General features: G+C 46.0%; 1 protein-coding gene across 6 annotated transcripts in view; it reads right to left on the bottom strand.

Moving 5' to 3' along the window:
* Positions 1–23896, bottom strand: part of HDAC8 (histone deacetylase 8) — a 127262-nt gene that overhangs the window by 86537 nt on the left and 16829 nt on the right. The gene's annotated exons all lie outside the window — the stretch shown is intronic.

Here is a 23896-nt window from a genome sequence, read left to right as displayed (position 1 = left end):
GTGATGAGAGGAGGCAGGATTCAATGCTGAGGCTGCTGGAGGATCAAACCAATATGCTCCAGTGTATGGTTGAGCTGCAGGAAAGGCAGCAGGAGCACAGACCGCTGCTACAGCCCCTGTGTAACCAACCGCCCTCCTTCCCAAGTTCCATAGCCTCCTCACCCAGATGCGCAAGAACATGGTGGGTGGGCCTCCGGCCACTCCACCCCAGAGGATTGCCCAGGCAACAGAAGGCTGGCATTCAATAAGTTTTAAAGTTTTAAACTTTTAAAGTGCTGTGTGGCCTTGTCCTTCCCTCCTCCACCACCCCTCCTGGTGCTTCTCTCCTCCACCACCCCTCCCAGGCTACCTTGGTAGTTATCCCCCTATTTGTGTGATGGATGAATAAAGAGTGCATGAATGTGAAGCAACAATGACTTTATTGCCTCTGACAGCGGTGATCGAAGGGAGGAGGGGAGGGTGGTTAGCTTACAGGGAAGTAGAGTGAACCAAGGGGCGGTGGGTTTCATCATGGAGAAACAAACAGAACTTTCACACCGTAGCCTGTCCAGTCATGAAACTGGTTTTCAAAGCTTCTCTGATGCGCACCGCGCTCTCCTGTGCTCTTCTAACCACCCTGGTGTCTGGCTGTGTGAAACCAGCAGTCAGGCGATTTGCCTCAACCTCCCACCCTGCCATAAATGTCTCCCCCTTACTCTCACAGGTATTATGGAGCGCACAGCAAGCAGTAATAACAGTGGGAATATTGGTTTCGCTGAGGTCTAAGCGAGTCAGTAAACTGCGCCAGCGCGCTTTTAAACGTCCAAATGCACATTATACCACCATTCTGCACTTGTTCAGCCTGTAGTTGAACAGCTCCTGACTACTGTCCAGGCTGCCTGTGTATGCCTTCATGAGCCATGGCATTAAGGGTAGGCTGGGTCCCCAAGGATACATATAGGCATTTCAACGTCCCCAACATTATTTTCTGGTCTGGGAATAAAGTCCCTTCCTGCAGCTTTTGAAACAGACCAGAGTTCCTGAAGATGCGAGCGTCATGTACCTTTCCCGGCCATCCCACGCTGATGTTGGTGAAACGTCCCTTGTGATCCACCAGTGCTTGCAGCACTATTGAAAAGTACCCCTTGCGGTTTATGTACTCGCCGGCTTGGTGCTCCGGTGCCAAGATAGGGATATGGGTTCCGTCTATGGCCCCACCACAGTTAGGGAATCCCATTGCAGCAAAGCCATCCACTATGACCTGCACATTTCCCAGGGTCACTACCCTTGATATCAGCAGATCTTTGATTGCGTGGGCTACTTGCATCACAGCAGCCCCCACAGTAGATTTGCCCACTCCAAATTGATTCCCAACTGACGGGTAGCTGTCTGGCGTTGCAAGCTTCCACAGGGCTATCGCCACTCGCTTCTCAACTGCGAGGGCTGCTCTCATCTTGGTATTCTTGCACCTCAGGGCAGGGGAAAGCAAGTCACAAAGTTCCATAAAAGTGCCCTTACGCATGCGAAAGTTTCACAACCACTGGGAATCGTCCCAGACCTGCAACACTATGCGGTCCCACCAGTCTGTGCTTGTTTCCTGAGCCCAGAATCAGCGTTCCACCGCATGAACCTGGCCCATTAGCACCATGATGCCCACATTGCCAGGGCCCCTGCTTTGAGAGAAGTCTGTATCCATGTCCTCATCACTCACATTACCATGCTGACGTCGCCTCCTCGCCCGGTATCGCTTTGCCAGGTTCCGGTGCTGCATATACTGCTGGATAATATGTGTGGTGTTTAATGTGCTCCTAATTGCCAAAGTGATCTGAGCGGGCTCCATGGTTGCCGTGGTATGGCATCTGCACAGAAAAAAGGCGCGGAACGATTGTCTGCCGTTGCCCTGACGGAGGGAGGGGCAACTGACGACATGGTTTACAGGTTTGGCTTACAGGGAATTAAAATCAACAAAGAGGGTGGCTTTGCGAGAAACTGAATGGCCCCCTCAAGGATAGAACTCAAAACTGGGTTTGGCAGGCCGTTGATTTCACAGAGGGAAGGAGGAGAAAATGAATACAAAACAAATCTGGTCTATTTCTTGTTTTGAGCCACTTCATCTATCTTTATACATCTTGCTGGCAGCAGACTGTGCAGTACGACCGCTAGCCATCATCATCTCCTGGGTGCTTGGCAGAAGACGGTGCAGTATGATGACTAGCCATCATCTTCTGGCGGCTGGAGGTTAAAAGACAGTGCACTGCCGGTAGGACTGAATCGCCACGAGACAAAACTTAAAAGGGAAATGACCTGGCTGAGTCACTCCCATGTTTGCCCAGGCGCCCGATTAAAAGAGCACACAGGACTACATCGATGACGGCTACCAGTCATACTGCACTGTCTGTTGCCAAAAGGCAATTAACTGCTGCTGTGTAGCAATGCAGTACCACGTCTGCCAGCACCCAGGAGACATACAGTGACGGTTTGCTGAGCGGGCTCCATGCTTGCTGTGGTATGGCGTCTGGTATGGCCATAGGTAACTCAAGAAGAAAAGCGCAAAATGATTGTCTGCCCCTGCTTTCACGGAGGGAGGGAGGGAACAGGGGCCTGACGATATGTACCCAGAACCACTCGCGACAATGTTTTAGCCCCATTGCACTGGGATTTCTACCCAGAATTCAGATGGGCAGCAGAGACTGCGGGAACTGTGGGATAGCCACCCACAGTGCAATGCTCCAGAAGTCGACGGTTGCCTCGGTACTGTGGACACACTCTGCCGACTACATGCACTTAGAGCACTTGTGTGGGGACACACACAATCAAGTGTATAAAACCGCTTTCTACAAAACCGACTTCTAAAAATTCGACCTAATTTCGTAGTGTAGACATACCCTAAGGTGCCACAAGTCCTCCTTTTCTTTTTCTCATGAAGAGAATTACTGTCCCCAGTTATACTGGCTCAAGTTCGTATTAGGTGCTGATGGAAGGAAACACCATTGTTCTCTGTATCATGACTACAGCTTCTACACCAGGTGGGAGTGCCAGTGTAGACCAGCAAAGGGAACTGTAACCACTGTAGGGTCTACATAGCCAGGCATTGAACTGGAGGGGTCCTCCAGGATCATAGAGTCCAGTTCCCCGCAACCCTGTCACCTAATTCCATTCATAGAGACAGGCCTAATTCTTCTAGATGGCAGAGTGAGATGACACATGGATTAAGATGCTGGTGGCCACCAGGATCTCCTCTATACTAGCACTCCCACTATTGCTACCACCAGTGGAGCTGACCAAGATAAAGCTAATGCAGATAAGAGCAGTGAGAGAACCATCTTAGGGAAATTACTGAAGGGACACTGAGAATTGCTGACTTTTACTGCTGTAATCCCAGGGTGACTGACACACAAAAACAATCTAAGGAGAGCACGTATGGATCCCTTTGGCAAGTGCTTTCAATTTTTTGTCCGTAGCTGATAAGAATGGTTAAAGGGGTAACTACAACAGGTCATACTGAAAGGTGAACTGTCAGGCTGGAGGGAGGTTACTATTGGAGCTCTTCAGGGTTTGGTCTTGGGACCAATCTTATTTAACATTTACATTAATGACTTTGGAACAAAAAGTGGGAGTGTGCTAATAAAATTTGCAAATGACACAAAGTTTGGAGGTATTGCCAATACGGAGGAGGACGGCAACATCATAACAGAAGATCTGGATGACCTTGAAACCTGGAGTAACAGAAATGAGATGAAATTTAACAGTTCAAGGTCATGCATCTAGGGACTCACAACAAGATTTTTTTTTGCTATAAGCTGGGGACGTATCAGTTGGAAGTGACAGAGCGGGAGAAAGACCTGGGTGTATTTCTCAATCACAGGATCACTCTGAGATGCCATGAAAAAGGCTAATCCAATCTTAGGATGCATCAGGTGAGGTATTGCAAGTAGAGACAGGAAAGTGTTTAGTACCATTATACAAGGCACTGGTGAGACCCTCATCTGGAATGCTGTGTGCAGTTCTGGTCTCCCATGTTTAAGAAAGATGAATTCAAACTGGAACAGGTACAGAGAAGGGCAACTAGGATGATTCGAGGAACAGAGAAACTACCTTATGAGAGGAGCCTTCAGGTGCGTGGCTTGTTTAGTCTAACCAAATGAAGGCTATGGGGAGATAGGATTGCTCTTTCTAAACACATAAGAGGGACAAACACCAGGGAGGAAGAGGAGTTATTTATGGTAAAGGCCAATGTTGGCTTAGGAACAAATGGATATAAACTGGCCCTCAGTAAGTTAAAACTTGAAATTAGATGACTGTTTCTAACCATCAAAGTAGCAAAGTTCTGGAAGAGCCTTCCAAGGGGAGCAGTGGGGGCAAAAAAACCCAAACCCTCACTGGTTTCAAGACTCATCTGGAGAGGATGGTATGATTAGATTGCCTATAATGGCATCTGGCCCACCCACGATTTCTATTAGCAAATATCTCCAATGGCTGGAGATGAGACACTAGAGGGAGAGGGCTCTAAGTTACTACGGTGAATTCTTTCCCAGGTGTCTGATTGGTGGGTCCCGCCCACATGCTCCGGGTCTAACAGATTGCCATGTTTGGGGTCAGAAAGGAATTTTCTGGATGGGCAGACATCCTGGAGGATTTTCACCTTCGTCTACAGCTTGGGGCCTGGGTCACTTGCTGATTTGAACTAGAATAAATGGTCGATTCTCTGTAACTTGAAGGCTTTAAATCAAACTTTGAGGACTTTGGTAACTCAGCCAGTGATAATGGGCTTATTACTTATTATTTGGTAACTCAGCCAGTGATAATGGAGTGGGTGGGTGAGGTTCTGTGGCCTGTGATGTGCAGGAGGTCAGACTAGACGATCAGACTAGACGGTCCCTTCTGGCCTTAAAGTCTGTGAGTGGCAAAGAGGCCTTTTACACCCCATCTGTGCTGACAAGACAGCAACATCAGCTGTTTGGGTCTTTTGAAGTTGTCGATCTTTGTAAATATAGTAGATGACAAATTTAAAATACTAATCAAAGAAAAGTAGAACCAGCTATTGCCAACTCCCAACCAGCTATTGCCCTTCCAGGATGGAGCATTAGCTGCTGCAAAGATGCCTCCTTTGGGAGGATAATATTTGGGATAATTTATCTCCTAGATTCATGCTGGATGAAAGCTTTGAGCATGGTACCAGAGGTGAAACATCAGTGTTTGATCAATAAAGGGCACCAACCCTTAGCTCCAATCCATCCTAGACTATTTTGAACTTCAAGCCCTGAGCCCATGAAGACGGTGGTTTCCATTTCCATGCTTATGACCTCAGGAAGCAATTAAGCCAATATCCTGCTTCCCCCAAAAGCAGATTATTTTGACAAAGGAGCACTTATTCTGAATATACACCCACTTGACTCAGGAATCCAAAATAAAAGCGTGTGTGTGTGTACACACCGACACCCCAACGGTTGCAGAAAAAGCAGTAAGTTCAAGAAAGATAAGAGGTGAAGAGTGTACTTATTCACTTTCAGTGTGGCACAACAGCTTCTGCCTCTAAGATACAAAGGATTATTATTAGTTTAATTGCATGTACCGAGACAGTGTGTGTCCAACAGATAAACCCTCTCCCTTCATTCTGTTTTGCACCATGCTTACAGTTTACCTGAATATTGCTCATTCCTTTCAATGTGCCAAGATCAAATTTGAGACAGAGACCCATGTTGAAATAACTGGGATTATCGTACAAAATTTTACAGTAATGCTACTTGTTTCTGAAGACATGGATAACTGGGAAAGTACCAAAAATTAGTGAAGAGCAAGTAGACAATATTCAAAGAGAAAAGGAAAATGATCCTAGCAATAACCATCTGAAAGTCTAAACACAATCCCCAAGAGAAATGATGGTCCATCCAGCATGAAGAAAGAGCCACCGAATTGACTCACATGCAATAAGCAGCATGAGTTCATAAAGAATAATTCTTTAGACAAAACTGACTTTTTTGGACAGAATTACTAAATTATCAGCAGGCTAAGGGAACCTATGTGAATAATATATTTGGATTTAGTAAGCCATTAGATGCAGTGTCTCACAAAATCTTAACAAAAAAATAATTCAAATTGATTTGCAACAGAACATTGTCATGAGGACTAAAAACTAGAGAATGAAAGCAAAGGAAAATAACTGGCAACGTAGCAACTCAGGTGGGGACGACAGAGACCAGTGTTAGGACCACTCTTATTTAACAACTTTATTAACTATCTAGAGGAGAGGTTATGTAGCACAACAATGAAATTTGCAGACGCTACTAAATTGGGAGGAATTGAAAACAGCAGTGAGGACACAAAAGTCACAGAAAGGGGAAACTTGGATTAAAAAAAATCTAAATGAGATTGACCCTGGAAAAAGGCAGCTAGGGAAAACGACCCAATACTCATACTTAATGTGGGGAAACCTAGAATGCAGCAATGTTGAAGTGCCGCCTAGAGGTGTTAGTGGACAGTAAACTAGACATGAATTCACCAACACAATTGCAGTTGTAGCTAGCAAGGTATGTGAAGGATAACAAGAGGGTTTCTACAGGTATGTTAGCAACAAGAAGAAAGTGTGGAACCCTCACTGAATGGGGAAGGCAACATAGTGACAGATGATGTGGAAAAAGTTGAAGTACTCAATGCTTTTTTTGCCTCTGTCTTCACAGACAAGGTCAGCTCCCAGACGGCTGCACTGGGCAACACAGTATGGGGAGGAGGTGAGCAGCCCTCAGTGGTGAAAGAACATGTTAAGGACTATTTAGAAAAGCTGGACATGCACAAGTCCATGGGTCCAGATCTAATGCATCCAAGGGTGTTGAGGGAGTTGGCTGATGTGATTGCAGAGCCATTGGCAATTATCTTTGAAAATTCATGGCAATCGGGGGCGGTCCTGGCGATTGGAAAAAGGCAAATATAGTGCTCATATTTAAAAAAGGGAACAGAGACAACCCAGGGGACTACAGCCTCACTTCAGTCCCCGGCAAAATCATGGAGTAGGTCCTCCAGGAATCCATTTTGAAGCACTTGGAGGAGAGAAAGGTGATCAGGAACAGTCAACATGGATTCACCAGGCACAAGTCATGCCTGGCCAACCTGATTGCATTCTATGATGAGATAACTGGCTTTGTGGATATGGAGAAAGTGGTGGTATATGATATATCCTGACTTTAGCAAAGCTTTTGATATGGTCTCCCACAGTATTCTTGCCAGCAAGTTAAAAAAGTATGGATTGGATGAATGGACTATAAGGTGAATAGAAAGCTGGCTAGATTGTCGGATTGAATGGGTACTGATCAACGGCTCAATGTCTAGTTGGCAGCCGGTATCAAGTGGAGTGCCCCAGGGGTCAGTCCTGGGGCCGGTTTTATTCAACATCTTTATTAATGATCTGGACGATGGGATAGATTGCATCCTCAGCAAGTTCACAGATGACACTAAGCTGGTGGGAGAGTTGATATGCTGGAGGGTAGGATAGGGTCCAGAGTGACCTAGACAAATTGGAGGATTGGACCAAAAGAAATCTGATGAGGTTCACAAGGACAAGTGCAGAGTCCTGCACTTAGGAAGGAAGAATCCCATGCACTGCTACAGGCTGGGGACTGACTGGCTAAGCAGCAGTTCTGCAGAAAAAGACCTGGGGATTACAGTGGATGAGAAGCTGGATATGAGCCAGCAGTGTGCCCTTGTTGCCAAGAAGGCTAAAGGCATATTGGGCTGCATTAGTAGGAGCATTGCTAGCAGATCAACAGAAGTGATTATTCCCCTCTATTTGGCACCGGTGGGGTCACATCTGGAGTACTGCATCCAGTTTTGGGCCCCCCACTACAGAAAGGATGTGGACAAATTGGAGAGAGTCCAACGGAGGGCAAGAAAAATGATCAGGGGGCTGGGGCACATGACTTATGAGGAGAGACTGAAGGAACTGGGCCTGTTAGTCTGCAGAAGAGAAGAGTGAGGGAGGATTTGATAGCAGCCTTCAACTACATGAAGGGGGTTTCCAAAGAGGATGGAGCTAGGCTGTTCTCAGTGGAACCAGATGACCAAACAAGGAGCAATGGTCTCAAGTTGCAGTGCGGGAGGTCTAGGTTGGATATTCAGAAACACTATTTCACTAGGAGGGTGGTGAAGCACTGGAATGGGTTACCTAGGGAGGTGGTGGAATCTCCATCCTTAGAGGTTTTTAAGACCCGGCTTGACAAAGCGCTGGCTGGGATGATTTAGTTGGCGTTGGTCCTGCTTTGAGCAGGGGATTGGACTAGATGACCTCCTGAGGTCTCTTCCAATCCTAATCTTCTATGTTTCTATGATTCTATGCTTGGGGAGGGGGGTGAAGGAAGGGCACCCATGTCCCAGAGCAGGGGATAACAATCCGTCTGAACATGACTGCACCTGGAATATTTCATTCCACATTCTCCAAAACCTGCCGACAGACTGGAAGGAGTTCAGAGAAGAGAAATAAAAATGCTCAGGGGCCAGAGAGAGCTGATCTACAAGGAAAGGGCTAACCATCTTGGCTAGGAAGGGACAAGTGTCTAAGGAGTGAGAACAGCCGAGGAGAGAGATTTTATTGGAATGGCTTATTGGTATATCATTAAGAGTGACAGGATGAAATTAGGAAAGGAAAAATTTAGGGGGAATATCAGGATAGCCTACCCAACAGCAAGGTGTGCTGGCTGTGGAAGTGTCTTCCTGGCAAGCATTGGAAATCCCACCACTTGGGACTTTTAATACTAGACTTTATGAGACACTAGAAAAATGTACTGCAAAAAGCCATCCTGCACTGAGCCCTGGGGAGGTGGGGCTAGGTGATCTCATGGGTCTTTTCCATCCCTAGCGCCTATGATTCCATAACTCTATGTTTGCCAACCACTGAAATTTGCATTAGCATTGGTGCTTCAGGCTTTGTGAATAGCCTCCATGCGAGGTCCTGGTACACCTTGTTGCCTGCTTCCCACTCAGCTGTATGCTCTAATAATCCACAATGGACCTTGAGCTGCACATGCCCCAAGAGTTAGTTCAATGGGTGGCCCAGGGCACTCTCCAGTACAGCTGAGCCCATAGTCAAAAGCTGGCACAGGTGACCTAAAAGCCTAGGACAACTGATCTAGATCAAGAGGCTGCTCTCCCTGATCAGGTTCCGAACTCTTCCACACTAATGGCATGGCTACACTTGGAGATGTAGAGCGCTGTGAGTTAAACCAGCCCTTGGAGACCGCAGCAGGGAAAGCGCTACAGTGCGTTCACACTGTCAGCTGCAAGTGCACTGGCGTTGCCACATTTGTGGCACTTGCAGCAGCATTGGGAGCGGTGCACATGGGCAGCTAGCCCACAGAGCACCTCTTCCCATTCTAGAGCTGTGGCTTGTGGGAAGGTGGTGGGGCATTCTGGGTCCTGTCCCAATGCTCCATGATGCATCGCTTCGCATCCCAGCAACTCCTGTGCTTCCGTCCATAACTGGAGCCATCGTTCAACGTTTTTTGTACTGCATGCTCTGTCTTCCCTTTCGGTCTGCGGGAATGGATCCTGAACTGCTGAGGAATATGCTGATGGGTGTCGCCAGCATGCCACGCACTGCAGTCAAGTTACTCCTTAAGCTACAAACTGACAGTGAGGAGTCCAACGATGATGTTGACTCGCATAACGCATATGACATGAGATTGCTTGTGGCATTCACGGACATGTTCACCACAGAATGCTGCTTTTGGGCTTGGGAAACAAGCACTGAATGGTGGGATCACATCGTCATGCAAATCTGGGATGACGAGCAGTGGCTGCAGAACTTTCGGATGAGAAAAGCCACTTTCATGGGACTGTGTGCTGAGCTTGCCCCCACCCTGCATTGCAAGGACACGAGATTGAGAGCAGCCCTAATGGAGGAGAAGCGGGTGGCTATTGCAATCTGGAACCTAGCAACTCCAGACAGCTACCGATTGGTCACTAACCAGTTTGGAGTGGGAAAGTTGACCGTTGGAATCGCGTTGATGCAAGTTTGCAGGGCCATTAATCGCATCCTGCTCAGAAGAACTGTGACTCTGGGTAATGTGCATGACATTGTGGCTGGCTTTCCACAAATGGGTTTCCTTACCTGCGGAGGGACAATAGATGGCAGGCATATTCCAATTCTAGCACCAGCCCACTTAGCCTCTGAGTACATAAATCAGAAGGGGTATTTCTCTATGGTTCTCCAGGTGCTTGTGGATCTCCATGGGTGTTTCATTGACATTAACGCAGGCTGGTCCGGAAAGGTGCATGATGCACGCATCTTTCGGAACACTGGCCTGTTCAAGAAGCTGCAAGCCGGGACTTTCTTCCCAGACCAGAAGATCACTATAGGGGAAGTCGAAATGCCCATTGTGATCCTTGGAGTCCCCGCTTACCCTTTAATGCCATGGCTCATGAAACCCTACACAGGGAGCCTTGACAGCAGCAAGAAATGATTCAACAGGCTGAGTCGGTGCAGAATGACTGTGGAGTGTGCTTTTGGCCGTTTAAAGGGCTGCTGGTGCTCTCTGTATGGGAAGCTGGACCTGGCCAATGACAACATCCCCCCAGTTATACCTGCATGCTGTAAACTCCACAACATTTGTGAAGGGAAGGGTGAAAGATTCACTCAGGCATGGACCTCAGAGGTTCAACATCTGGAAGCTGGATTTGAACAGCCAGAGAGCAGAGCTATTAGAGGGGTCCAGCACAGGGCTGCCAGGATTAGGGATGCCTTGAGGGAGCAATCTGAGGCTGAAAGCCACCAGTAATGTTTGGTGCCCTGCACGGGAGGGAAGTGCAGTGGTTTCAATATTAGTAGGAATCTGTTTTTGCTACATATGATGCACTGACTTGCAGTGTCTGTTGCTTTCCTGGGCTACGGTATCTTTTACTTAATGCAATAATAAAGAAGGTTTTCAAAGCCAAAAAATTCATTTATTGAAAAGAAACATAACTGCTTGGGAAACAGAAAGGGCATGACACATCTGTGCTGTGTGGGACGAGGGAAGGAGGTGGGGTGGGGAACGGGGCAGTCACAGATTTGCATATGTCCTGTTATCATACTCAGCCTTCCTGTCTGGAGGGCCGTACAATGAGTGCTGCACTTCAGGATGGCTAAAATGCATGGTGATGGGGGTTGAGTGCAGTGGGTAAGGGTCATAGTTTGCAGGGCTGGGTGGTGAAGCTACAGGTGTTGGAGGCAGCTGGTGGCGATAAGAACCTGGATGTTGGGGAAAGTGGGTTGGCGGTGACAAGATTCTTTGGAGTCTTTCGGCCATTGATAACAAGGTCGGCTGGGATCTCAGGGTTGCATCGGTAAAGCCAAAATGCAACACTTAACAGAGGCAGCATTGTTCACACCAGACAGAGCAATGATTCGGCTGTACTTGAAGACAAGCACAGTCTACACAATAGCAGAAATTGCCCGTCCAAAAGCGAGCACACATAACCCACAGGAGCCCCAAAATGGTGAGTAAGCACAGGGGCAAGGGGGGCTAATTGTTTCAAGGCCGTACTGTCCTCTGGGGTTCTGTGCCTTGGGGAGAGCCAACAGCTGCAGGGGGCCCCTCTATTGAACACTCTCCCCACATTTTCCACAGGATAAGTTTGTCCTGGAAGAGATCTCGCTGCTGAGGGTGACCTGGGAAGCAAGGGAGGGTCTTCTACTATAATGCAGCTTCTGCCCTGGCCCATATGCAGCTTGCCTGGGTGCAGCAATGGTCCCTCCCCCCATCACGGCACAGTGACGTGCACGTTAGCCTTACTGGGACAAAGAGTACAGTGGCTCTGCCAAGGAACCTGCGCAAGCGCATTGCCCAGCTTCTGCGTGAGACCTTTGAAGAGATCACTGAGGCCGATTACCGCGATGTGAGAGGGCACATCGATGCCCTATTCCGCATCTAGGCATGCATGCAGCCCTAACCCTCCTCACCCCAAGAGCCCGCACCAAACAACTTCCTTCCCAAAATAAAAGCCGCTTACCAGGCACCTCCTCTGGTGTTTGTTCTTCCCCAAGCACAGTCTGTTGCGACTGGCTACCTCTTCCTGGCTTGAAAACAGCTCCTGGCTGCATGCATCTAGGGATACCGAGCAGTCCCCCTTCTCCTCAGCACCCTCACTCCCGCTTTCCTCCTCCTCCTGCCTTGTTGAACTGAGCTCTGAAGTGTCCATGGTGGTCTTTGGAGTGGAGGTGGGGTCGCTCCCAAGTACTGTGTCCAGCTCTTTGTAGAAACGGCAGGTTGCAGGGGCAGCACCAGAGCTGCTGTTTGCCTCGTGCGCTTTGCGGTAGGCATTCCGCAGCTCCTTCACTTTAACCCTGCACTGCAGCGCATCCTGGTCATGGCCCCTTTCCATCATGTCCCTTGATACCTGCCCGAAGGTATCGTAATTCCTATGGCTGGAGCACAGCTCAGACTGGACAGCTTCCTCCCTACAAACACTGATGAGGTCCAGCACCTCGCCACTGCTCCATTCTGGGGATCGCCTGGCGCGTGGAGGCACAGTCACCTGGAAAGATTCATTGAGAGCACTCCACGCCTTGTTGAGCAAACAGGAAGGGGATTTTCAAAATTCCCAGATAATGTAAAGGGCGGGTCTGCCGGTTGGTCACCTGAGGGCAGGGCAGTAGAGTTCAAAATGATGGCCAGAGTGGCTGGAACAGGCATTGTGGAACACTTCTGGAGGCCTATCAGAGAGCATTAATAGACCAGGGTGTCCACAATGGCACCGCAGCGCTCCAGCTGGGGTGCAGCCAGCATTATGCTTCTTGTGGAGGTGGATTACCAGGAGTGCTCCAGTTGTGGAGTCTGGGCGCTCTACGTGACTTGCCAGTGTTGACACATCATGAGTTAGGGTGCCCGGGGCTGCTTTAATGCGCTCTAACTCGCAATTGTAGCCAAGCCCTAAGCTCCGAAAAACCCAGGAACAATGAAAGAGGAACCACTCTCTTGTAATCCTTTCCATTCTCTTGTAATCCTTTCCATTTTAGCACAAGCCTGCAGCAGGTATGGGAGAGGTGCGGGCAGGAAAGCAGATCCTCTGACCACTCCAGGAAAGAGCCTTTCAGGGTTCTTAATGCTTTCTGATTTCTTTCAAGTTTTCTGTTTCAGATCCATTTCCTGTTTGACTGCACTGGGCTGCTGTAGCTCCCCCTCTACATGGCAAGGTGACTTGTCTGTGAAGTCGGCAGCACGGGGCCAGACTTCACCAGAAGAGGGAATGGAGGAGGTAAGTAGTCATTTTATTTCACTTTTGTGGCACCACTGAGAGGTTTTAACAAACCTGACAGCAGCAAAACAAGCAAAATTTTAATAAAATTAGAACAGACCCACCCCTTCAAAAACACTCCAGAATCCAGAAGAGCATCAAGCCTTAGACACTGTGGGTGGCATTCAGCAGAAAGGAGATTGCAGCTCTCTGGTAGTCAGTGACATTTCCAGGAGTTCTAACCACTCCGCCAGCAGGTGCTTCATGGAAACAAACATCCAGGTGCCAGAGCCATGGCAAGAGACTTCCCAACAGTTACTCCGATCTCAAAATACATCGGATGAGTTTGGGGCTTTAGCCCACTGCTTCCTAGCTGCCTGTACCCATCACAAAAAGCCATCATCAGAGCCAACAACCTTGTTGGCAGTCTCAGACAATACACCGAGGGCTGAACAGACCAGGAGAATGTCTCCTCTAAATGGGCTCCCTTTGGGTTGGGATTGAGGCAAACGGACACAGCAGTGCATGTGGGAAGGCTGCATTTCTGCTGCCTAATTCCTTATGCATTCTGTTGATAAAGAGGGCTTCAGACTTTCGAGCCAACAATCTGCCAGCTTTCACTAGCACTGTAATTAATTTTATTTAGAATTTTAAATCTGAGTGGAATGTTTAAAGCACCACACTCTGTCTAAGTAACAGACAGCCATTCTTTGCCTTTCTGTAGTGGATCTCAAAGTACCTTACAAACACAGATGAATTAAGTATCATAACAGACACTCTGGGGAGGCCGTATTATGTTCTCTTTACAGATGGGAAAACAGAGGCACAGGGGGATTAAGTAACTACAAGGTCACACAGGAAGTCAGAGGCAGATTCGGGATGAGAATGCAAGACACTTAATAGCTGTACCCTTTAACCGCTACCCTTTGTTTCCAACAAATGGAAGTCTGTAGTATTGAAAAGGGATCATGAAAATGGTTAGAGAAACATTTTCAGAGGGCAAATCTACTCTGGAAACTAACTCTAAAAATAGTATGGGCAAGATGAGTGAGTCACTAGTATTGTTTCTTGATGATTTGCATAGCTCATTTGCATAGCTCATAGCTCATGATTTGCATAGGTTACTCAAACTAGCAGCCAACCCTGCAAACTAGTGCTGGGATCTGAGAGTCAAGCTGAGAGTCCTTCCTTCAACAATCACTTGCAATTAATTTCTGCTGGACACATTAAGTCCACAGTCATAACTGTGCAGCCCAGTCATCTGCAATAGTTTTGTATAGGTGTATGTGACAGACTGTACCCCTGTGTTCACCACTTTTACAAAACTATGATAAATTTTGTACAAAGTATGCCTTGTGAGATATCATTTGAAAACTCATAATTTGCTGATCTTCACTGTCCTGGTAAAATGGGTGCAGCAACATTGTATGTAAAGTTATAATATTTAACTGTATGATGTTACTAAGGCATATTCTAAATCTGGAGAAGAAGCCCAGACCAGTTCCTCAGAGACAAAAGGCAAACTAACTCCTCAGCCAGGTGCCAGCACAATCAAATAGACCACCACCAGGGTAAGCAGACATTCTTTGGCAGGAAGAAGGGGGTGAGTGAGAAATTTACATCTTGGCAATGGAACAGCTGGGGCTTCCCGTGTGAACAGACTGGGTGTTGCCTGAACCCCAGCTGAAGACAATTCTCAAAGAGGAGGGAAAAAAATAAAAATGAGGAAGAGGCCACAAATCACCTCTCTCCCTTCATCTCTGCTCATGGCATCACCAACATTTGAAAAACAAAAGCAGCACCATTGAATGGGGGTGGGGTCCTAGCCAGTCTGCTGTAAGCATGTGAAGAAACCTTTGGCTTTAAATTTCCTTAGCTAGTTAAGTTAGTTATTAGTCTGCATTTTACCTTTTATTTCTTTGTAACCAATTCTGACTTTTATGCCTCATTCCTTGTTATCACTAAAAATCTATCTTTCTGTAGTTAAACTTGTTTTATTGTTTTATCTAAACCAGTGTGTGCTTGGATTGAAGTGTTTAGAAACCTCCATTTGAGATATCAGGGTTTATGCATCTTATTTTCTATTAATGAAATGATGGACTTTCTATGAGCTTGTATTGTCCAGGAGGGTGCTGGGCAGTACAAGATGCATATTTCTGGGGACAGGTCTGGAACTAGGAATTTGCTGGTGTTGCTCTGTAATGTAATTCATGAGTGGCTAGCTAGAAGCACTCATATAATTCAGCTGAGAGTGATTTTGCACGTTAGAGGTTGTGTGTCAATGGACCAGGAATGGTTGTTTTTATAGTGAAGCTGTGTAAAAGACCACCCCCCCCAATTGAAGAGTTATGGGGACACAGTTATCCAGCAGTCCAGACTGTACCCTGGGGAATGGCACAGCATATCCCATTAGAATTTAATTCTACTGATGCACAAGAAAGAGTGATTTGGATTCTACTGTCCCATAGCTTTGCAGGCTCTGTGGAGCTACCAGAAGTAAAAAAGCTTGTTTTCCTCCTTAATATCAGCAGCTGAGTCTGTATAATTGCAAGGAACAGATCTTTGGTGTTAAAGCCCTGTTTTAACATAATTTCTTTTCAGAGAACAGCTGATCTTCCAGACCAATTTTTCCCCTTTTTCGTAAGTGCAAAGAGTTGAAGGAGGGTAAATTAACTAACAAGCCTGAGCCTTCATTGTCAAAATGGACACCTCCCCCAGAACTGGAAGTTCAGAATCTAGCCAGCCAGATTCCCTTTTTTCCAATATCTATTTTATTACTAGAAAGTTAAATCCCAGTATTTCTGCCTCCCCCTCCCTCCTCCCCACCCCGCACCACAGTTCAAGTTGCTTGTCAAATGCATAACTCTCTTGTGAGATCTGACTCAATGACTTTTACAGAAAAGGGCTTCTATGGTTTTATACCACCATTATTTCCTCTATTAAAAATGGGGGGATGGTAAAAAAAACCTGGAATCATTAAACTATTGAATTTCATACCTCATTCCCTACATTCTCTTTGGAGATCATTCCACCAATGACATGTTTCAGAGTGGTAGCTGTGTTAGTCCCAAGGAGTACTTGTGGCATTTTAGAGACTAACATTTATCTGGGCATAAGCTTTCCTGGGCTAAAACCCACTTCATCAGATGCATGCCACCAATGTGCACTCTTCTGATGCTAAAGGGTCCCAGTCAACTTTTTAAAAAGCCACAGTCTGAACGTGTTTGGCCTATTGTGGTTATAACTAGCACCTCAGAGGACAACAACTGAAAGTTCGGAAAAAATGACCTTCCCCCTCCCCAGCTTGTTTACTTTTGTGCATTTGACAATGCCTTATGGGTAGCTCATTGCCCTGTTTCCCATGTACTCAGGTTCCTCTGTTGTTCACATGGGTCTTTCGCACAGCACAGAAGAGAAACATCTTGATATATTTGAAAAATGTCACTGTAAACCCATTAAAATTGGCAGGGGAACATCTACTACTATAACTCCATTTTTAAATTGACTAGATTTCACAATATGAGCCTGAAAAAGCCGCACAGAACAATTTATCTGCTATAAGGATTGGGCCTTAGTCTCACTCTGGATTATAACACGAAACATAGTAAGCAAATTAGTAGTCTAGCAGCCCCAATATTAAGTTGTGGACCTAATTAATGTTTTAAAGGGATACAATTTGATCTTTTTTGGAGTTGACAAAAAAAATCCTCGTTTATAACTAAACACCCATTAAACAGCATAGCCTGAGGATTTTCTTTTTAATGTCCTTTTTAAAAAAGGCTTGAGGGTTTTTCAGCTCCCTTTTCTTTTATAAACGTCATTTAATTTAATGAAGAGAGAAACTGACCATATAAGGCAAACTGAAAAAAAAACAAAACCCCAGCAACCCAAAACACAGAGTTTTTACTAACCTCTTCCACTTACAGTTGTCTATATGCAGCACATGACTCTTGTGTTTGAGGATGCAGCATGTGAACACCAAAAGCTCCTTAGAAGTGGGAGGAACCACCACTGCCCAGACAGTGGCCCTGACCCGCTTTGCCTCTTCCCTTGAGGCCCCATCCCCACTCTGCCTCTTCTCACCTCCACTCCGCCCCCTCCCCCTGCCACCACTTGCTCCTCTCTACCAGCTGCCTGCTCCTCCCCACCCCCTCTCCCAAACCCCCCTCCCACTCACTCCTTTCTGCCCCCCTCCTGCCTTAAGGGTGAGCAACAGGAGGGAGAGGGCAGAGAAGAGCAAGCAATGGGGGTCTCAGGGGAAGAGGCAGTGGCAGGACCACGGTTCAGGTGCCGGAGCCTTCCCCCAACTTCTCAGGAACTTCCGGCGGCAGCGCTCCAAAGGGTGGCATGCTTCCAAAGGGAGGTGCACCTCATTCAACATTTCTTGCCCTATTTGGGGAGGCTTAGCTTTCCCAAGACTCTTATAGCCACTGACAATGGTCTTGGTGTTACTTGTAACTACAGCGCCGTTACAGTTACAGGACTGTCTGCACCTCTTGTCCCCATTCTGGGCTGCCTGAGCACTACCGCCTCAGGTGTTCAGCCTCTTGCCCTCATCTGCTTCCGGGTGGAATCCTGCAATTCTCCCACTCTTAGACTGGGACTCAGGTACATAAGCTGTAGGTATAGTTGGGGTTATCACCCTGCAGGTCCAACTGGGTTTGGGCACCTGTAACCAGCAATAGTGACCAACTACCATCTTGACACAAAGTATTTTTATTTAACAATTAGAACAAAGATTAGAGAAAAATTTTAGAGCAAGCAGCCTCTATGAATTGTCTCATCTAATCTTACGCTTTCATAGAATCATAAAATATCAGGGTTGGAAGGGATCTCAGGAGGTCATCTAGTCCAATTCCCTGCTCAAAGCAGGACCAATCCCCAACTAAATCATCCCAGCCAGGGTTTTGTCAAGCCTGGCCTTAAAAACCTCTAAGGAAGGAGATTTCACCACCCCCCTAGGTAATTCCACCACCTCCCTTTCCCACAAGCTAAGGCCACATCCACACTAGGATGACTTTGCCTGTACAGCCATACCAGTAAAGCGCTCCTAGGAGGGACACACGTTATCCTGGCAAAACTGTGCTCTTACCAGTAAGTTTATTCCAGCACCTTAGTGAAACAAGCGATGCCAGTAAAAGTGCACCTTTGCCAGTGTAATTTCGTCTGTGCGAGGGTCTTTTGCAGGCACAGTTCTGTCAGTCAGAGATCACATCTCTTTACACCCCTGACCAACAGCTAGGCTGGCAGAAGCCTGTAGCATAGATACGGCCCCACTTAAAGAGGCTTTCCTCTTAAGTAACAGGAACAGAACAGAACCACTTAGGGCCTGACTACAAGGGGAAACTGACCTGAGTAACTATTCTGCAATAGCTCCCTGTGCAGGGCCACTTACAGAATCATAGCACTGTAGGGCTGCAGAGGAGCTAGAGAGGTCATTGAGTCCTACTCCCTGTACTGAGGCAGGACCAAGTCAACCTAGACTATCATTGACAGGTGTTTGTCTAACCTGGTGTTAAAAACATCCAATGGTTTGCCATTCCACAACCTCCCTTGGAAGTCTATCCCAGAGATTAATTAACCTTATAGTTAGAAAGCTTTTCCTAATATCTAACCAAAATCTCCCTTGCTGCAGATTAAACCCATTACTTAATGTCCTAGCTCCCATGGGGGACACAAAGAACAATTGACCACCATCCTCTTTATAACTGTCCTTAACAGATTTGAAGACTGTTATCAGGTTCCCCATAGTCTTCTTTTCTCAAGACTAAACATGGCCACATTTTTTAACCATTCCTCATGTGTCAGGTTTTCTAAACCTTTTACCATTTTAGTTGCTCTCCTCCAGACTGTCTCTAATTTGTCCACATCTGTGTTAAAGTGTGCTGCCCAGAATTGGAAACAGTACTCCAGCTGAGGCCTTACCAGTCCTGAGTAGAGCAGGACAATTACCGGGTCCCCCGTCTTACATACGACACTCCTGTTAATACACCCCAGAATATTAGCCTTTTTCAAAGCTTGCATAACATTGACAACTTACCTTCAATTTGTGATTCACTATAACCCCCATATCCTTTTCAACAGTATGACCACCTAGCCAGTTATTTCTCATTTTGTAGTTGTGCATTTGATTTTTCTTTCCTAAGTGTAGTACTTTGTACTTATCTTTACTAAATTTCATCCTGTTGATTTCAGACCAATTCTCCAATTTACCAAGATCATTTTGAATTTTAATCCTGTCCTCCCAAATGCTTGCAATCCATCACAGCTTGGTGTCATCCCCAAATGTTATAAGCATACTCTCCACTCCATTAACCAAGTCATTAGTGAAAATACTGAAGAGTACAAGATCCAGGTCAGACCCTTGTGGGACGATACTAGATACCCCCCTCCCAGTCTGACAATGAACCATTGATAACTATCTGAGTACACTCTTTCAACTAGCTGTGCACCCAACTGATAGTAATTTCATCTTGACCACATTTTACTAGTTTGCTTATGAGACTTATGTGAGACTATCAAAGCTTTACTAAAGTGAAGATATATCACATCTACTGGGTTCCCCCACATTCATTATGCCAGTAATCCTGTCAAAGAAAGAAAGAAATTAGGTTGGTTTGGCATGATTTGTTCTTGACAACATGATGGGTTGACATGCTGGCTATTCCTTGCAACTACGAATACAATTTTGTCAAGGTACAATTAAGCAAAATTCATGGAATAGTTATGTCAAAAAAGGACAAAATCAGAGTATGGGCACGGAGGGGCTGAAGCCAAAGTAGTCACGAAGGTCTATTAAAGTCACGGAATCCATGACCTCTGTGACCAAATCGTATTCTTACTTATAAGCCTAATACCCTCTAGGTACTTAAAAATTGATTAATAATTTGTTCCAGTATCTTTCCAAGTATCAGCATTCAACCGACCAGTCTTTTTAAAGATAGGTACTATGTTTGCCCCTCCCAATATAATTGTGAATGGTTCCAAGATTGCTTCAGCTAGATCCTGAAGTACCCTGTGATGAATTTCATCAAGCTCTACTGACTTAAATACATCTAATTTATCTAAATAGTCTTTAACCTGTTCTTTCCCTATTTTGGCTTGTGTTCCTTCCTCCTTGCTGTTGATATTAACTGTGTTGAGTAACTGGTCACCATTAACCATGTTAGTGAAGACTGAAGCAGAATAGGCATTAAACACCTCAGTCTTTGTGATAGCATAAGTTATTATCTCTCCTTCTCCACTAAGTAGAGAATCTAAACTTTCCTTTGTCTTTCTCTTGATTCTAATGTATTTAAAGAACCTCTTCTTATTGCCTTTTATGTCCCTTGCTAGGTGTAACTCATTTTGTGCCTTAGCCTTTCTGATCTTGTCTGTACTCCTCCTTAGCAATTTGTCCATATTTCCACTTTTTGTAAAATTCCTTTTTGTTTTTCACTTCATTAAAGAGCTCCTGGTGGGACCCTATTGGCCTCTTACAATTTTTCCTATCTTTCCTTCACAGTGGGATAGTTTGCAGTTGAGCTTTTACTACTGTCTCCTTGAGAAACTGCCAGCTCTCCTGGACTCCTTTTCCCCTTTAGTTTTATTTCCCACAGGACCCTATCTATCCATTCTGAGTCTAAGTCTCCTTTTTTGAAGTCTTGTCCTTATTCTGATCTCACTCCTTCCTTTACCCTGACTCTGGAATAAGGGTGTTCGCAAAGGAAGTGATTCCAGAATAGCCAAAGGAGTTTAAATTCACACCTTACCTTCTTCCAGAATAACTTCCTCATGAAGACAAGCCCTTACAAAGCCCAGATCCTCTAGTGTGTCTGTGGGACTCAGTATGGTTCCCTCTCTCCACGCCCTGCTCAAGCTGTTTTTTGCACGCTGGCTACAAGAGCAGGTGGGAGTTATTAAACTGCTTGCTCTGACACTGTCTCCTCATAGATGTCCAAATGTAAGCTGTTAGGTAACTGTTGGAAAGGGTCTCCTTTTCTGCTGCCCAACCAGGTCCAGAATCAATAATTATTAAGGAGCCCCCCCACATCCGTCGCAAGCGGGTACAACATTTTCAAGGCCAATGAGATTTTCAGACCGATGTCACTTTAACACCTACAGGACCAATGAGTTTGGCTCAAATGCTTACATGAACTTACTGAAGAAAGTACATAATGAAAAAGGGTTCCCTGTGTACTCAGAAAACTACTGCATGTTGCTGCTTGGGAGAACACTAGAGGGACTTGAAAGGAAAAGAAATGCCTGGTGCTGAAAATTAAGGATTGCAGAGGTGCCCCGTTAATTTCAGTAATCCATATAAAATGGAGACCACAAAAAGATAAGTAACCCTCTTCAGAGTGGCAAAGACATAAGGGGTCAAATTGTCATAACTTCATACCTAAACTGGTTCCCACAACTGCGCTCCTAACTGGCTTTTTGTGTGCACAATCACATCTGCAGAAAAGGTGGTATATTAGTTGCATATTACTCCTGGGGGAATTCTGGACTACTGCGCATGCGCAGAATTCATGTGCCCCACAGAATTTTTGTTTTTTTCCCCAAAGAAAATACATTCTGCTGGAAAGGTGCTGCAGTTACTCCTTTCGCCCAGCAGGGGCCACTGTGGCACCAGAACAGAGGATGCGGATAGGTAAGAGAAAGATGCTGCCTTCCTCACAGCAACCTGTCTGTGTGGCCAGCTCAGCAGGCACGTGATATGGGGCAAACGGGGATGCTGGTGGGGAGGTGTCACAGACTGGGGTTCAGAAAGAGACAGAGTGGGGCCGGGGCTCAATGGAAGTGGGTGCAGGGACGCATGGAGATTGGGGGAGGGGTGCATGGCCACATGAGAGGATTGGGGTGGCTGAGTGGGGTGCAAGGACACATGGGGGAGGGGGTATAGGGACACATGGGGGGAGGGGGTGGCTGAATGGGGGTGCAGGGACAGATGTGCCTGACTGAATGAGAAAGGCTAGGGGTCAGACAGGGTCTGCATGGTGGAGGCTCCCTGACAATCCCTCCCCACCCAAAAAGAAGCCTGTTCCTTACTTCTCCCACCCATACCCAACAACCCTCCAAGTTCACAGCCAGGCTCCTACCCAAAAATTACTTCCCTGTCCCTCAGCAAATCCATTACCCCTGACTACCTAAGCCTCTGCATTGCTTCTGAGGGGTGTGGGAAATACAGTTCTGTACTGTAGTTTAAATGACTTATTACTCAGAGTTCTGTATTAATATGCCTAGTAAGGAATCTATTTGTCAAAAAACATTTCCTGAATCTTTTTTGATGTCTGTATTGTTACAGACATAGTTGCTGACAGGTATTTTTAAATAATTTATCAAAATACTTGAAACTGGTGTGATTATATTGTGTTATTTTCACAAATAAAATATGCAGAATTTTGCAGATTTTTAAAATATTGTGTGCAGAATTTTTAATTTTTTTGGCACAGAATTTCTCCAGGAATAGCATATGCAATCATGAAAACTTGGCCCAAACCATAGGCACTCTTGCCTAGAAAGTTGTCAGGGGCTCTCCCAAGTTTAGAACCAAGTAGGGGTGCAGCGCAAGCTGTGTGAGTGGGAGGGAATTACTAAATGCTTGAGAACTCAAGCTAACATCTTCGTTTTGGCACTTAGACACACTGAGAGGCAAAGGAAGGCCTCAGGGCACAATACGCATGAGTAAGAAATTAAAGCACAGTGGGGCTAGTGCCCTGAGGAGTCTGGAAAAAATCCCAGTATATAAATACACAAATATGGTAAAAAGCCACAAAAGCAATTGTTAAGGGAGTTAATCTGTGCTAACATTTCAGCAGGGCCTTTAACTGTGCAATAGTCCTCATTAAATCCAGCATTTTCTCCATTAATTATTGTCTGTTGGGGTACCAGTCAATCCAGGATCAACTATGAAACCTACACTTGGAAGTTTAGAACGGAACAGAGCCACCAACAAAAAGCCAGGTTTCAGAGTAACAGCCGTGTTAGTCCGTATTTGCAAAAAGAAAAGGAGTACTTGTGGCACCTTAGAGACTAACCAATTTATTTGAGCAACCAATAAATTGGTTAGTCTCTAAGGTGCCACAAGCACAACAAAAAGCCCTACTGTACAAATCTCATTGGAAGGGGATGATTATATATCGGTGAAGATTTTTTTACAAAGCTCTACCAACGAGCCTATGGAAACAGAGGGCCAAGAATGGAACTGCTAACAGCAGGTGCTGAGTGTGTCCAGGTTTGGGGTGGGGGGAAGAGGAGGGGATGTTATTGCTGAGGCAGTTCACTTGACAGCAGAGCAACAGGAAGAGATTTTGTCTGTGTTTAGCAGACCCCCGTAATGGTTCTGCAGATCAACAGGAACTTTAGGTGCCTCTGAAACTGATCACAAAGAACACACAGTTAGGCCAGTTTTTAAAATGCATGTTGTGGGCAGGAGTGACAGGGCTATCCGGGAAATTCCTCATTTGGAAATTTGAATACACAGACTATTAACAGGTGCAACGGGGGTGTCTGCTACACCTACCACAGGTGATTTTTCTTCAGCTTTATTGGACACACCTCGGGATGCATTGTTTCACAGATCAGTGACTGACGGAGGCTCCCCAAGGGCCCCTCCCAGCTTACTGGAATGAAGGCTTTTCTCTGAGCAAGGCTAATGCTAAAAGACATCATTACATCATTGTCAATGCAGCTGTCCTGTGATCCTTAAGTGCGCACTAGAACTCCCTAAGACATT

This window comes from Lepidochelys kempii, chromosome 9, assembly GCF_965140265.1.
Source record: "Lepidochelys kempii isolate rLepKem1 chromosome 9, rLepKem1.hap2, whole genome shotgun sequence".
In the NCBI taxonomy this organism is placed as follows: domain Eukaryota; kingdom Metazoa; phylum Chordata; order Testudines; family Cheloniidae; genus Lepidochelys; species Lepidochelys kempii.
Note: the sequence above shows the minus strand (reverse complement) of the source record. Positions and strands in the feature narration are given on the sequence as shown.